Raw genomic sequence first — 15,197 nt, forward strand, 5'->3', positions numbered from 1 at the left:
AAAGTTTGGGCTGTTTTTCTCCGTATCTGAATACGTATCTTTCATATCTGACTTTGGAAGCACTGGGCTCTTGAAAACAATGGTGTTTCGTGTCAATCAGCCGTTATTGTTACGATGACAGAACACCCATTTAAGTTACAGTCAAATGAAATTGGAAATTTGCTGGCCAGCAGAAGAGTATTAAGAATTCACAGCACCATCGGAACTTGCAGTCTAATTAAGCCGTAGTCCAGAGATGGGGACGGGTCTCGAGGGCACCAGTCTGTTCAGCTGTGGCTCTCCAAATGTTTTTGGACTCCAAATCCCAACATCCATGACCTCTTGCCATGCTGCCTGGGGCTGGTGGGAGCAGGAGTGCAGCAATGTCTGGGGGTCCAAATGCTTTCCCAGGCATTCTGTAGTAGGCTTTCTTTAACCAGAGTGAATTTTCCCACTTTACGCTTTTGGTTAATTTTCCCCAATGAAAAGAGAGAGAGGAGCATTTTATAAATTGCAGAAAATGTATGGGAGGAAAATAGATTGGTGACAATACATGCCTTTAGAAGTGCTCTAGAAGAAGTGGGCCTCTTTGGCTTTTATGAGAGAGAGATCCCAGTTTTAATGCAGGCAGTTTTATCTTCAGTTTTCCTGCAAGGCTTGGACGTCTTCCTCTGCAGCACACCTTTGCACCTGCAGTACTCTGTTGCCAGCTTCTTTTCTCTGCCACCGTCCCCACTGAGTTGCGTCTCTTGTTGCTGACTAAATGGAAACCGCATGTCTCTGTGATGAGCCCAGATGATGACCGGCTGAGCTGTTTTCAAACCAGTAGATGGCCTATGTGGCTGCAGAACATCCTCTCTGCAATTTTGTAACCTGTGGGGAATATGCACTTTTTAAATACATATGGAAGCCCTGTTTAATTGATCTATACTTTCCTTTTGGGGAGGGTACAGTGGCACCTCGGGTTAAGAACTTAATTTGTTCTGGAGGTTCATTCTTAACCTGAAACTGTTCTTAACCTGAGGTACCACTTTAGCTAATGGGGCCTCCCGCTGCCACCACGTGATTTCTGTTCTCATCCTGAAGCAAAGTCCTTAACCCGAGGTACTATTTCTGGGTTAGCAGAGTCTGTAACCTGAAGTGTCTGTAACCCGAGGTACCACTGTACTTGTTTAAAATATTAGCTTCAGCTGGGTGTTTTTTTTGTATTATTTCAAAAACTATTTTTAGCTGTTTTATGGTGCTTGTAAATGGCCTTCAGGTGCATGTAAAAGGCAATTCACAAACAAACACTTTTTGAAGGGGGAAACCTACACCCACTGCAGTGGGTTCAACCTCAATTTGTCCCCTCTGTGGGGTCCCTAGGAGCACTCTTAAATAATTAGATTTCCATCATCTCTTTCCCCCTCAACCCTAATTAGGTTGGGGATTTGCTAACCTCTATTTCTACCTTCTTAAGCTACAAGGGTGCTTCATTCTCTTCCCCATAACTCCTCAAAAAGCTATTTCTTTGCTAGCTATTAATCACTGGGAAGTCCATGTTATCGTGTTAATTGCACACATCTTGAGCAGAATTTGGTCCTGTACAAAGGGAAGGTGCTCTTTGCATCTCCTCTCTTCTGTCCTGTGTTATTTGTCCTCCTATCGAGATTACTTCTTGTCTTTCGCTTGCAGGCGGAATCACAGTTGTTTAAAGACTCAAATCTACTCTCGCACGGTTATTGTCAATTCCACGGCCATTTCTCAAATTCATTGTGGTAGCTCCAGCTCATTACAGGCTGCGAGCAGAATTTTAAGGAGCAGATAAGATAACGGAGAAACAGTGTGGAGTTTCATTTGTGCACAAAAGTACAAGCAGTTCCATCCTAACTGCTCCAAAGCATTGGCTTGCATGAGAAAGTTTCACTGTTGGTCCTAATTCGTACCTACTAACACCAAAGCAATATGGTTAGATTAGGAGCATAGGAAACTGCCTTATATTGAGCCAAACTATTGGTCCATCAAGCTCAGCATTGTGTACTCAGGCTGGCAGTCAAGGGACATTCCTAGCCCCACCTGGAGATGCTGGTAAATGAACCTGGGCCAGTTGCCAAACCTGCTGCAGAGGTAAAGCTAGTAATTCTTGAACCCACATTCCAAATAAATCACAAAAAGCCAGAACGTCTGGCTTACAGTTAACTGTGAATGTGGCCAGGATGTAAAGAGCAATGAATGCTGCAAAGAAGGCATTATGTAAATGCTAAGCATTACTTTAACTAGGAGGCTGTAGTGATAATCAAATAATGGCACTGGTTGCCAGGCTGCTGCTTTTTTTGTAAAATATTTGCTTTGCCCCGTAGGCAGGGAAGTGCTGGTCACAAAGTTGGTTACACTTGCAAGTTGCACCAGGTACCTGAAGAACACACAATGGCAGGCCTTTGCCTTCTTGATCTCTTATCTACAGGTGTGGCTTGAAATTCAAAAGGGAACCTGCTATTGACATAGGGCATGGACCTCTGTGGGGAATGTATATTTGCTTTTCTTAAAACTGTAGGTGCTTAGGGAAATAGCCAAAGAGGGCAGTTTTAGACTGTGTAAACAGGTGTAAAAGCAGGAGCTGACCTGTTTTCTCACTCCTGGCTTTGCCCCAACTTCAGACTGTGCAACAGACGTTTCCAAATGCTCAGTTTTGCCTTCTGCAGTTTTTAAAGTGGGGCTGCCCATTAACTTGAATGGCTCTGAAAGAGGTTAAGACAAATTCATGGGGGATAAGGCTCCCAGAGGTTGCTAGCATTGATGACTGTGTTCTCTCTCCACCGTTGAACGAAGTGCACCTCTGTCTTTTTATGTTGCGTGTCGAGACCCCGCAGCCACCCCCTCGTTGGAAATAACTCACACAAGGACACAGATAATAGGTTTATGTTATTGGACAAATTTTGGCCACAACTTTATTGAAATTACAGAATGTGAGCGGTATTGGCTTAGGCATTGATTGGACCTGACTATATCTGTACCCTTAAGCATGGAGGGGCAGGTGATGGCCACACCTCCCCTCCCCCCCACAAGGTCAAACAATGCCTAACCGCAACCCTAACAAAGTTGTGACGATTGCTATGAGGTAGGCGAAAACCAAGTGGCCAGTGCCAATTTGCCAAGTGGGAAAATTCCTACCAGGCCCTCGGACAACCAAGGCGACCAACCGAAGTCCATAGTAAGGCCATTGCCTAACCTGCAAAATAGGGAGGGAGGGAGGGTGATTGAGGAAGTGAGCCAAAGAGGAGGTCCTCTGGCTCGCTCCTTCGTTTAAATGGCTCCGGCCACACACACCCAGCCAGTGGATTGGCTGGCCAGGCTCTGACGTGGCCGGGATCCCCCAGGCAACGGGGGGCAAAGCCCTCCGCCCCCAGTGGGGAGTGGGTGGCCACGCGGTCCACTGCAACTCCTCCCCACTGGGAAGTGGAGCGGATTTCCCAAAGGGAACGAAGGCACCTACAAATGCTGTTGAAAAGCAGCTCTCTTCCGCTCTGCTTTTTAAGGAACACAGTGTCTTTCTTTTTGGGTGGTCTTAGAAACACCCCCTCTTGCATGCATGGTTGGGAATGGAGAAACACATGCAAAAAACGACAATCTGGATATGTTAACAGAAATTTGCAAATCACTGTCAGGAGTGTCCTTCATCCAAACAGGACAGTGCTTATTGCATAGTCATTTTTTAAAAACATGTATTTGTTTTTTAGAGTCTCGGACCAGGGTGCTTGGTGTGTGAGAGAGTTTAATCGCCCCACTTCTTTATCTGCCTACTGAAGCATCAGAATGACTACCTCCCCCCCCCCTGCTTTTAGCTCTTAGAATTGTAGAGTTGGAAGGGACCCCAAGGGTCATCTAGTCAAACCCCCTGCAATGCAGGAATCTCAATTAAAACATCCATGACGGATGACCATCCAGGATTCTTTGGGGGAAGACATGTGCTTTAAATGAGCGGTGTGAATGTGACCTAAGTCTTAGAGAAGAGTCATGTTGCTGGCATTTGCAAAGCAGGGTGGATTTGGAGCAAGCTTATCCTGAAATGAAGAATTTGTGACTGGCAGGTCATGATGAAATTGGTTGAACTTGTTTGCCATTAATTTAATTCTAAGTCTCTAAGAGGACAATTTGCCTTCCATTTTAGATATGAATTATTAAGTGTGTGTGTGTGTGTGTGTGTGTGTGTTTGGGCTCTGATGGGATTTCAGAAACTTTGAGCACTCAGAGGCGGAAAATCTCATTTTCATTTCTGTTCCAACTTCATTAACTTTAAACCCTTCTGCCCTATTATCTGTGCTTTTGGCTTCTCCATTTTAAATTGTTTTAATATGTATTTTACTTTTGTAAAGATTCATTTCAATGTAAGTGATATATAGAGATAGTATCAAATCAAATCATATTTGTTGTTACTGGCCTTCTGGGATGTGCAAAAATGATGTCTGTCCTATTTCCTTTGAGCTTCCCATAAAACCTTCCCCCTTAAATATTAGGTACAGTGGTACCCCGCAAGACGAATGCCTCGCAAGATGGAAAACCCGCAAGACGAAAGGGTTTTCTGTTTTGGAGGTGCTTCGCAAGACGAATTTCCCTATGGGCTTGCTTCGCAAGACGAAAGCCCATAGGGAAATCTCCGGGGACCTCTTTTAAATGCTGGTGGTGGGGAGCAAAGCCTTTCCCCCCCTCCGGCCTTCAGAAGAGGTCCAGGAAGGCCGGCGGGGGCCGAAGGTCTTTGCTCCCCCCTGCCTGCCTTCCCGGGAGAGCGGAGAAAGGCAGCGCGTTTCTCCGCTGTCCCGGACGGCTTTGGAAGGCAGGCGGGGGGGGGCAAAGACTTTCGCCCCCCGCCCGCCTTCAGAAGAGGTCCAGGACCTCTTCTGAAGGCAGGCGGGGGGCAAAAGTCTTTGTCCCCCCTGCCTGCCTTCCAAGGGGCTTTTACATCGCCCCGGACAGCGGAGAAGTCCTCCGCTGTCCCGGGATTTTTTAAAATGCTGGGGGTGGGAAGAAAGGCCCTTGTCCCCCCCCCAGCCTTCAGAAGAGGTCGGGGGACAGACTGTCCCCGGACCTGGTCTGAAGGCGGTTTCCATAGGAACGCATTGATTGATTTTCAATGCATTCCTATGGGAAACCGTGCATCGCAAGACGAAAAACTCGCAAGAAGAAAAAACTTGCGGAACGAATTAATTTCGTCTTGCGAGGCACCACTGTACAGGAGAAAGTGTGCCGTCCCTTCTAGAGATGCAGGTTTGACATCACTGTTAACCACTGGGTTGTATCCAGTGCTAGTTCTATTCAAAACAGACACGTTTAAATTACTAAGTTTGGTCCATTAATTTCAATAGGTGAACTCTGAGTAAAACCTAGTTGGATACAACCTACTATTATTTTTAGATTTGAAATTAGCAGGGTGTCTATACACAGATGAATCTGTAGGAGTCTCCCCTTCTGTGTTTTTGATCCCTTCAGAGCAGACTGTGCATTACCTGTGTATGCCTGCTATTCACCTGTACTGTTAAGGGGTCATGGAAAAGCAGTGCCAGTGTAGGACATCTGCGTGGGTCTTTTTAATACCGCATCCCACATTTGTTAATCCAGCACAGAACTGGGTGCCTTAGAAGCCTATGAGCTGCCCTGAAAGAGCCAGGGTAGCACACTACAGTGGTACCTTGGGTTAAGAACTTAATTCTTAATTGTAGTGTTAAGCAAGCCACTCTATCTCTGCTCATCCCCTGTATCTGCAGTATGGGGATAATAAAACTGAGCCACCTTATAGGGTTGTAGGGTGGATTACTGAGAACAAAGAGGATTTATTGTGATTTACTTCCACTTGTTGGAAGCAGATCGTAATCAGTGTGACACCTGAGGAGATGCCAGTTCCTTCTGTTGTCACTCTTGGCTCCAAAATGAATGAGAGAGGCAGATGGTTACAAGTACAGTCTCCATGGACCAGGGAAGCCTAAGTTAGTTCCTAGTTCCTTATGCCTGTGTGGGATAGTTGTTAAGAGTTTCAAAGTAGGACTAGGGAGACACGATTTCAAATCCTCACTTTGTCATGAATCTCACTGGGTAACCTTGTGGTATGTAAATGGCTCTTGGAGCCATTTTGGCTGAAAAGCAGGATGCAAAAATTCTACTTAGAGCCATACCATACATTTAAAGTGTATTCAATGCACACTTCCCCCAAAGAATTCTGGGAACTGTAGTTTGTTAAGGGTACTGGGCAGTGCCCCCCCCGAAAAGTAGGTGCCAATACTCGCCATAAAGTTGTTACGGTAAGTGTCACACTTGTAAACAAAAATAAATAAAAGAAGTGGCAGTACCGAGTCCCCTTGTGTACCCCTGGGGGAGCACTGGTGCTGGGAATTGTAGGTCTTTGAGAGGAAATTACAACCCTTGGATTCTTTGGGGAAAGTCATGTTCTTTAAATTGTGCTTTGAATGCACTTTAAAAATATGGTGAGGCTCTGCCCTCAAAAGGATGGCAATTGATGCATAAAAAGTGTGGAAGATGCATGTTTAGTGGGAGTTAAATGCCATGCCCTGTATGACAGGATGCTTTTGCTGGGACGGCAAAGACTAGACTTGGAATATCCTCTTGGCCTTAAGTGCATGACTTTACCATTTTGGTTCTTGAGAAGTTATGCTTGCCTTCAGAAGGGGACATTTTCCTGCTGTCTGAAGAGGTATGTGTGTGTGGACTCAGAGACACACACACTCTGGTTGGAGCAATCTAGCTGCAGTGTCCTTCAGAAGGGCAGGCCCCACTGCGAGTGTGTTCTCTTTTCTTCCTTTTATATATAAAATCCAATTTCCTATATATTAGCAACTCATCCTCACTCTGCGCTCAGTATCTGGGGCAAGGGCATGAACCTATTTCTTCGTCATGCAGCCTAGCGAAGAAGGAGCCACAGGCGTGCGTGGCTGACTTAGCTGTGCTTGCATTTTCGGAAAGCCACTCTGGAGCCTGCAAATATGCTGCTGATTTCTAAAGGTTTTTCACTTTTTGGGGGGTTCTCTGCATCAGTTTCTTCTCACCAAATGACACAGAAGGCTCCCCCCTTCCCAGACTGTTCCTCCTTCGTCTAGTCCCCTTTTATAGGTATTTTAAAAACAAAGAACTCATTAACATCCCATCGGAAGGATGGTTGCCCAAGGCCTGGAGAAGTGTATAATTAAAGTGTCTATGAGGGGAATATATGAGCGACGTTATAGCAGGCTGCTCCTCTCTGGAGCCTACTAGAATAGGCAGTTCATGCATGCAGCGGAAAAAGCAGCTTGAGAGCATCGTTAGATCTGTTACATCCTGCAAAAGTAATAAACCAAAAGAGGGTGGTTTTAATTTTTGATAGATGCCAGCCTCTTTCAAAAGGAGAGTTACGCCTAAAGCAAGTTTAGGCCATGTTGATGGGACTCCTATCTTCCCTTACCCCAGCCAGCATGGCTGATAGTCAGGGATGATGGGGGACGTAGTGCAGCAACATCTGGAGGGGGTAACAGGTCCCCCAGCCCTGCTGTAATAAGGGAGGCTCCTTTCTTGAAGATGGGAGGGCTGTGCAGGCACAGAGCCACACACCCTTTGTGGAACCCTGAGCCATTTGTACTATGGCGGGCTGTTGCATCTGGCTTTCCTTCATCTACTCCAGCCTTTGCCACCCTGGTGCCTTCCAGATGTTTGGGACATGCTGGCTGGGGCTGATGGAAGTTGGAGTCCTAAGCACCCTAATGAGAACTACGGTAGGTTGCCAAAGACTGATGTAGTTAAAACATTGCTCTTCCAGGATGCTTTCTGGGGCTACTCTTAACATTGTTTGAATCCTGTTTCTTTTGCTGTCTTGGTGCTGAAATTCCTCTTAATCACTGGCCATGGCAAAAGCTGTGAGCCAGACTATAAGGTACCAAGCTTCTGGTGGGCCGATGAGGTGCAACAAATCACCCTGGCCTGCTCTTAAAGCACAGCTCACATATTCCACTGGGCCATAGTCTACTCACTCTCAGGAGCTGTCTATTTGGTTTTCTCAAGTCGGATGGGTTGCAGTAGCTTCACCCTTCTGTAAGCAAGTTTTGGCTTACATATGTCCTGACACAAAGGAGAGGAATTCCGCCGCCTCCTCTTCATCCCCAAGTTTAGATTTGAATGGACAATTCAGACCTACTGGAGCAGTGAATATGCTAGGCTTTCTGATGCTCCAGGCTATTCCAATGCTTCCTGCCTTGGTTTTATTGGATTCAAAATAACAATCAAATAGGAAACGCATACTTGAAATATTTTTCCTTACATCTGCCTCATCTACAAGAGAAAAGGAAAGTTAATCCTGGCCCTAGTTCTCATAAATGCCTTCTTCCTGTCCCTGCAAATTCCAGAATGGCGTTGATGGGATCCATCATTCTTGGCCTCCGAAATGTAAACAGGCATCTCATCGGCCGTCCAAACCAAGTGGAGCATCATGTTTCATTTGGCAGCCAGCGCTGGATGCTTTGCAGGGAATAGCACTAAAAATGGAACACCAAGGCAATGTCTTTTCTGGGAACAGTACTTAGTTCAGATATTAAAGCCACTGGATGTCCCTCCATTGAGCATGTTTAGGAGCCAATGACCTGAGCAGGTCTCTGGTCCTGGCTCATTAACACACGGGTACAGCTTCTGGCTCATAGCTCAGGAAAGGAGCTGGGCAGAATGAGGTAACTGGAGAAGATGGGTTGCAAAGTGCTCCTCAGAGCCAGCTTCTCCACCAGACAGGGAGAAGCCAGCATGCCTTTTACACCAGGAAGGTTTAGAATATGAAGCTCTAAGGGAGCTGGAAGTCTTGCTACTTCCTGGATCTCACTCAAGCATGCTCATATGTATTTTCCCTGCACTTCTGAGTTACCTCATTTGCATCTATTTGAACTCTTCACCAGTGACCCTGATTCTTCTGCTTGGTTTGCCATCTCCTCTTCCCCTGCGGTCCCCTTTGTGTGATGAGAGGCGGATGTCCGAGAGTTGGCCAGGGACCTAGGCAACTGAGATTAAGACCTCTGGTCCTGGAGTAGGGATATCTGGATCCAGTGCCTCCTCAGCATTACTGGCAGTGCAGTGGTCTTCCAGGGGGTGCTTCTCCTTCTCCATGGTGACCACCAGGTTCCAGGTCTACACAGGCTGACCCTTGACATCACAGTAGGAGCCATATACATTTATTAATACAGCTATAACCCACCTTTCATTGGAGGAGCTCAAAGTGGTGTACATGTCACACACCCACACCCACTGCACATGTTATCCACTTGACCACCTTTTGAGTTAGGTTAGGCTGAGAGATGGTGACTGGGCCAAGGCCACCAATTGAGCGTCATGGTCTCCCAAGTCTTAGTTCAGCGCTCCAGCCCACCGAACCTCAACTGCAGCTTTTACCTCATGCTAGCCAGGCTGGGGGACGCGGGTGGCGCTGTGGGCTAAAGCCTCAGCGCCTAGGGCTTGCCGATCGAAAGGTCGGCGGTTCGAATCCCCGCGGCGGGGTGCGCTCCCGCTGCTCGGTCCCAGCGCCTGCCAACCTAGCAGTTCGAAAGCACCCCCGGGTGCAAGTAGATAAATAGGTACCGCTTACCAGCGGGAAGGTAAACGGCGTTCCGTGTGCTGCGCTGGCTCGCCAGATGCAGCTTTGTCACGCTGGCCACGTGACCCGGAAGTGTCTCCGGACAGCGCTGGCCCCCGGCCAATAGATGTGAGATGGGCGCACAAACCCCAGAGTCTGGCAAGACTGGCCCGTTTGGGCAGGGGTACCTTTACCTTTACCTTTAGCCAGGCTGGATGTGGGCAATGTCGCTAAAAAAATCAAGAAGGTTCATCCAGAATGCTCTGGGGCATTGCAAAGGCTCCTGGGTCTTATACCAAGGGTTCGGTTCAGTACCAGGCCAGGAGAATACTATTCTCAGCCTTGTGTTGACCTTGCACATGCACCCACGTTCCACTCCACAATAGGGGTAATGTTGGTGTGGAAATGTAACATGTTGGGGGATGTGTTCTGTGGCCATGTGGCGTAGTAGTTGGTGGCAGTGGCCATTGTTAAAACAGCTGTGGCACACACAGGAAGCTTTTTGCTGTCACCACAAAGTGAAAGAGTAGCATTCGTTCTTTGGCTCCCGGCTCCTTGACTAGTGGTGTGTAGTCCTGGGCATACAGCCCAGAGGAAGAAAAACTCCAAGGGGCTTTAGAATTCTTCCCAACAATGCTCTTACTTTTCTTTCAGAACTCTTTTTTCTTAGAAAAAGGGAACAAACAACTGATATGAATCACAATAGAGACAAGACAGAATGAAATCGTGCTCCTATATGGACAGATGCCTAATAGCTTGGGATGTGGGACACGTGGTGAAATTGACAAATAGAATCAGTGTCAGATAGCAGACAACCATGTAATATAAATTTATTGAGAAGTGGAGTTGGTTTATTTTATATTGGAATGATAAAATGCAGGATACAGTAAATCTGTGTGCAGTATTAGGTGAGATAAAGGCTGAAGCATAGGATGTCAGATGAGAGGGAGGACAATAAATGTTCGTTCTCTCTCTCTCTCTCTCTCTCTCTCTGTATATGTGTGTGTGTGTGTGTGTGTGTGTGTGTGTATCTATAGATTATTTTTTCCTCTTTAACTGAAGACATTCCTTTTTTCAACAATCCTTTTAAATGGAACCTCCCCCCCCCCTCTGTATCTGTGTTGGATTTGAAATTGTTTTTATATATGACAATGGTTTGCATATGTTTTGATTTCTGGTGTTTTTATTATTAAATCCCTTCAAGATGTTTTGTAGGCAGCTATTCATAAATAAAATAAGTGCTTACTAATTCTCATGTGGACTTTTTTAAAAAAAAATGCAAACAGATGGGAAATGGGGCTTAAGACTAGTTAAGATAAGAAACAGCAATTGACCAGTCCATTGCAACCCAGAATTACTTATTGGATCCTTCCTGGTTTTAAACTGCCTCTCCCGGGAGAGCCAAGCAATGCACAGGGAGGTGGGTGTTGATACTGCTATGTATGCCTAGGGCTGGGCGAGGGGACCTGAACAGAGTTTGAAGGGCTTCTTGCTGAGGCTAATTGGCAACTTGACTTAAGATTTCCCACAAGAAATGTGTGGGTTCCAATACACTTGCAGAGAGGAGTTCCTTCCCAGTGCGGCATAATTGAAATCAAAGGCTATTACATTATGCAAAAATGGGGGGGGGTGTTAATTGCCACTTCTGTGTTTTATTATTACTCAGTTCTAAAGAGCTTTTTGGCATGCAAAGAACTCTGGAACTTGGACATCTTCATTTGGAGCTCAGTGGGACTTACTCTGAAGGAAAGTGCACATGAAATTGCTGCCTTAGTTGTGTTTGCTTTAAGCCTGTCGTGTCTTGCTTTATCTATCTATGACACAGAACTGAAACATGATGGCTTGCCCAACACATGACCATTCACCTACCTTGAGGAAACTGAGTTCAGTTTTACCATGCTTTTAGCTGGGTGCAAAAGTCAAACCAGGAAAAGGTCAGGATTTAAGGCAGCCTTAGAGCAGGGAAAGGGAGCGGACACCAGAGATGGGTTCTGCATACAGTGGTACCTCGGGTTACATACGCTTCAGGTTACATACACTTCAGGTTACACACTCCGCTAACCCAGAAATAGTGCTTCGGGTTAAGAACTTTGCTTCAGGATAAGAACAGAAATCTTTCTCCGGCGGCACGGCAGCAGCAGGAGGCCCCATTAGCTAAAGTGGTGCTTCAGGTTAAGAACAGTTTCAGGTTAAGAACAGACCTCCAGAACGAATTAAGTACTTAACCTGAGGTACCACTGTACAAGAAACCAAGCTTTGAGGGTAGGACTTCATAGGGCCTAGTATACAGAGAGTTGCTCCTGGGGTCAGCTGCCAAAATGCTCTTTCGGGCTGGGCTTGCAGTGAAAGGTGGTGTCCTCGAAGAACAGAGCTCATTCTGTCAGAACAGTAGGATTTTGATTACCATTTGCTGGAAACTGCCTGGGTTCTACCACACAACACACACACACACACACACACACACACACACTCATATGCCCTTACTCCTAACAACTTTCAAATTGTGGCTGAGTCTGGCAGAATTCTACTGCTTAATTTCCTCTTTATTTGCATTGCAAAGTCACATCGTTCCCTCGAATGTTGTGGCGATTAATAATTTCAATGGAGCTCTGCATGGCAGGTCGTTAAGAGCAAGAGCAGCCAGCCGCAGGCTCCGTGCCTGGCATAGCATTTGGCTATGTTCTGACAGTTGTTATAAAGTACGGGTTCTGAGCACGCCGGGTTGGTGTCTGAATTCGTGTCTGTTAGTGCTGAAGGTTATTTATGGGTCTCATGCATCGAGAGTGAGTCATCCTGTAACTGTGCTTTTCCAGATGGAATTTCAGCTGGGATTTTTCCTCTCAAAAGTCAGGGGATCCTTCACTTTACAGTCTTGAGAAATGCAGCCATTGAGCCAAATCCTAAACCCAAAAAAATGAAAGCCATTTAACTGAGCATATGTTTAAATATATTATATATTATTACACATTCCTCACTTGCTACAGTTCTGCTATATGTGAGTACAGTGCTATGCATGTTCTCTCAGATGTAAGTCCCTTTGTGCTTTTTAAATCCACAGTTTCCTGATTCAGAAGTTACAGGAAACTGTGGCTTAACCACAGTCTCTCCACTGAAGTCATGTAACTGAAGGGGAGAGAAGTGAGTGTGAAAGCACAAGGCATGTACAAAAAGGCCAAGGTTTGTTGCATCTGAACCAGGTCCACTTTCTGCCCACTCACTATGCACACCACAGATTGAGATATCTGAATGGAAAGCATTTCTTTACTTCCTTGTTTGCCTTTTGCTGGTTGGCTGAGGAGCTGTAGTGTATTTAGTAAGATTCCAGAGGGTTTTACTAGGGGGTTTTGACTTTCGGTGGAGGGTGTCAAAATTCTGTGGTTGGGAATGCATGAAAAATTTCCCCAAAGGAATCAGTGGAAATCATTGACTTGTGATGCAAATGCTTGCCTAATGAATGATTTCTAGGGAACGCATTGTGTTTGAAAAGCAAGATCTGTGTGCATTTGCTTTAATTGCAGATGTACAAGTGGGGCATAAGTGGAGGCGAACAGCCAGTCCTACAAGGCTCAGGAACTCCCAGAGGGGGACTTAGGGCAACCATCCAAGGCTGCACTCTCAGATTCAGAAAACTACAACTAGAAATTATAGCAAAGAGAGAAATAGGGGAGAGAGAATGTGGCAGTTTTTTGGGGAGGGAGGAAGCACCATGGCCCTCTCACTTCCTTAAGAGCTGGTGGTGATCATTTCCAGTGTTTAATTGCACCTTAGAAACTAGCTGATTTCTTGTGACATGAATTCGACTCTAGTCCATTGAAGAAAGGGGGCTACCTTGGCATCCTGGTACAAGAAGGTATGGCAAATAGACTTACTTGGGAAATGTAAACAAAAGCTACATATAGCATGAGAGAAAACACAAAGCCACATTATTGGCTACATGGTGGAGATTTATTACTTTTACAAATCACTCTGACAAACAACCAAAAGATTCCTAAAGTGCTTTCTGATTTATGGGTTTCATAAACCTTTATTTGTCTATTACATTAACTGTAACTCTTAACCTGATGACTGTATATGGAATCACATGTGTGGGTGCCACTTCCACAACTTTGCAACGTGTTATATTTTTACTTTGCATTTCTTTGTATTATCTTCCCCCTTGTTCTACTTTGGGAGGGGGAAGGTGCAAGAAAAAATACAAGAAAACCTTTCTCAGCCATCCTGAAGATGCAGAGGAACACAAAATGACCCCTAGCTAGATTGATCAATTTTTTGCAACTCACCTTTCCAAATGCACGAGGGTAGCTAATAATAAAAGCATAAGACTGCAAATTGACCAACTGCATCTTAGAAAGGAGAAACAACGTTGTTGCAAGGTCCTACTAGAGGACAAAAGATGAGCTTACTTGGAGAGGCTTTCTCTGTGGTATGTTGCCAACATCATTGCACAAAATCAGCCCACCTTACAAATCTTTTATTCCACATGAAGCTGCTCCCTGCCTCTTTAATCTCCCTGGCTGTGCTTTATTGGCCTATGCTTTTATAGAGTCTGCTACGAGATGTATTCCTAGGGAGGCTAAAGTGAAGTTGATGCCCTGTGTTGTTGCAGCATTTTAATAGCCAGGAAAGAAAGAAAGAAGGGAGCAAAGTAATGAAGCTCAGCAATGGCAGATTAATCTGGGAACTTTGGAGCAGGGAGAGGGAATTGAGTTGTAAGGACTTTTCAGGAGCAGCAGCAGTAAAACCCTCAGCAGGAAGAGAAACCTGAAGAACAGAATATGGTGCAAGGGAAAAGAAGTTGAGAAAAGTGGGTTGAGGTTTAAACAACAGACCTGAATCAGGATGCAACCATTTTTTTCATAAATCTTATCAAGTTTCATTGCTGTAAATTTTCAGACCTTCTTGTGCTATGTCATTTTTGTTTCCCGTAAAACCTGAATCAAGCAAATGACCTGTTTGTGTTGGTGCTGACCTTTAAAGCCCTAAACGGCCTCGGTCCTGTATACCTGAAGGAGCGTCTCCACCCCCATCATTCAGGCTGGACACAGGTCCAGCGGCGAGGGCCTTCTAGCGGTTTCCTCGCTGTGAGAAGTGAGGTTACAGGGAACCAGGCAGATGGCCTTCTTGGTAGTGGCACCCGCCCTGTGGAACGCCCTCCCAGCAGATGTCAAGGCAATAAACAACTATTTTACTTTTAAAAGACAACAGAAGGCGGCCCTGTTTAGGGAAGTTTTTAATGTTTGACACTGTATTGTTTTTAATATTCGGTTGGAAGCCGCCCACCGTGGCTGGGGAAACTCAGCCAGATGGGCAGGGTATAAATAAATTATTATTATTATTATTATTATTATTATTATTATTATTATTATTACTGTTTTTGTAGCCGTTCCTTATACAGTAGGGTAGAGGTGAGCAGCCTTTGTCTTGGGGCTCAGTGTGGCCCTTAGGGCCTCTCTGCCTGGCCCACATCTCGCACTGACCCGGCTTCATCTCTGAAGGTGTTCTTGAACTCCAAGCACAGGAAGGGGGGAGTGTGAGTGTGTGCAGAAACTAGCCAGTGCTCGGTAACTGGCCTTTACAAAGGTAAAGAATTACGCTCAGTTCTCTGTCCGTTTTTGCTTCTGGCCCCACCCACCATAGGCAGCTTGGAAAGTTG

At 45.6% G+C, this 15,197-nt stretch overlaps 1 protein-coding gene and 1 long non-coding RNA gene across 2 annotated transcripts in view; one reads left to right on the top strand and one right to left on the bottom strand.

Annotated features, from left to right (window-relative positions):
• The window catches only part of SLC9A1 (solute carrier family 9 member A1), a 71,256-nt gene that overhangs the window by 23,175 nt on the left and 32,884 nt on the right, over window positions 1–15,197 (top strand). The window lies entirely within an intron of this gene.
• LOC309538278 lies at window positions 574–9,063 on the bottom strand. The gene is made up of 2 exons (XR_014222152.1): window positions 8,843–9,063; window positions 574–852 (listed from the first exon to the last, which is right to left on the bottom strand). It is a non-coding gene; the product is annotated as an uncharacterized lncRNA (long non-coding RNA).

The sequence above is a fragment of the Podarcis vaucheri genome (genome assembly GCF_965113315.1).
Source record: "Podarcis vaucheri genome assembly, chromosome: 7".
Taxonomy (NCBI): domain Eukaryota; kingdom Metazoa; phylum Chordata; class Lepidosauria; order Squamata; family Lacertidae; genus Podarcis; species Podarcis vaucheri.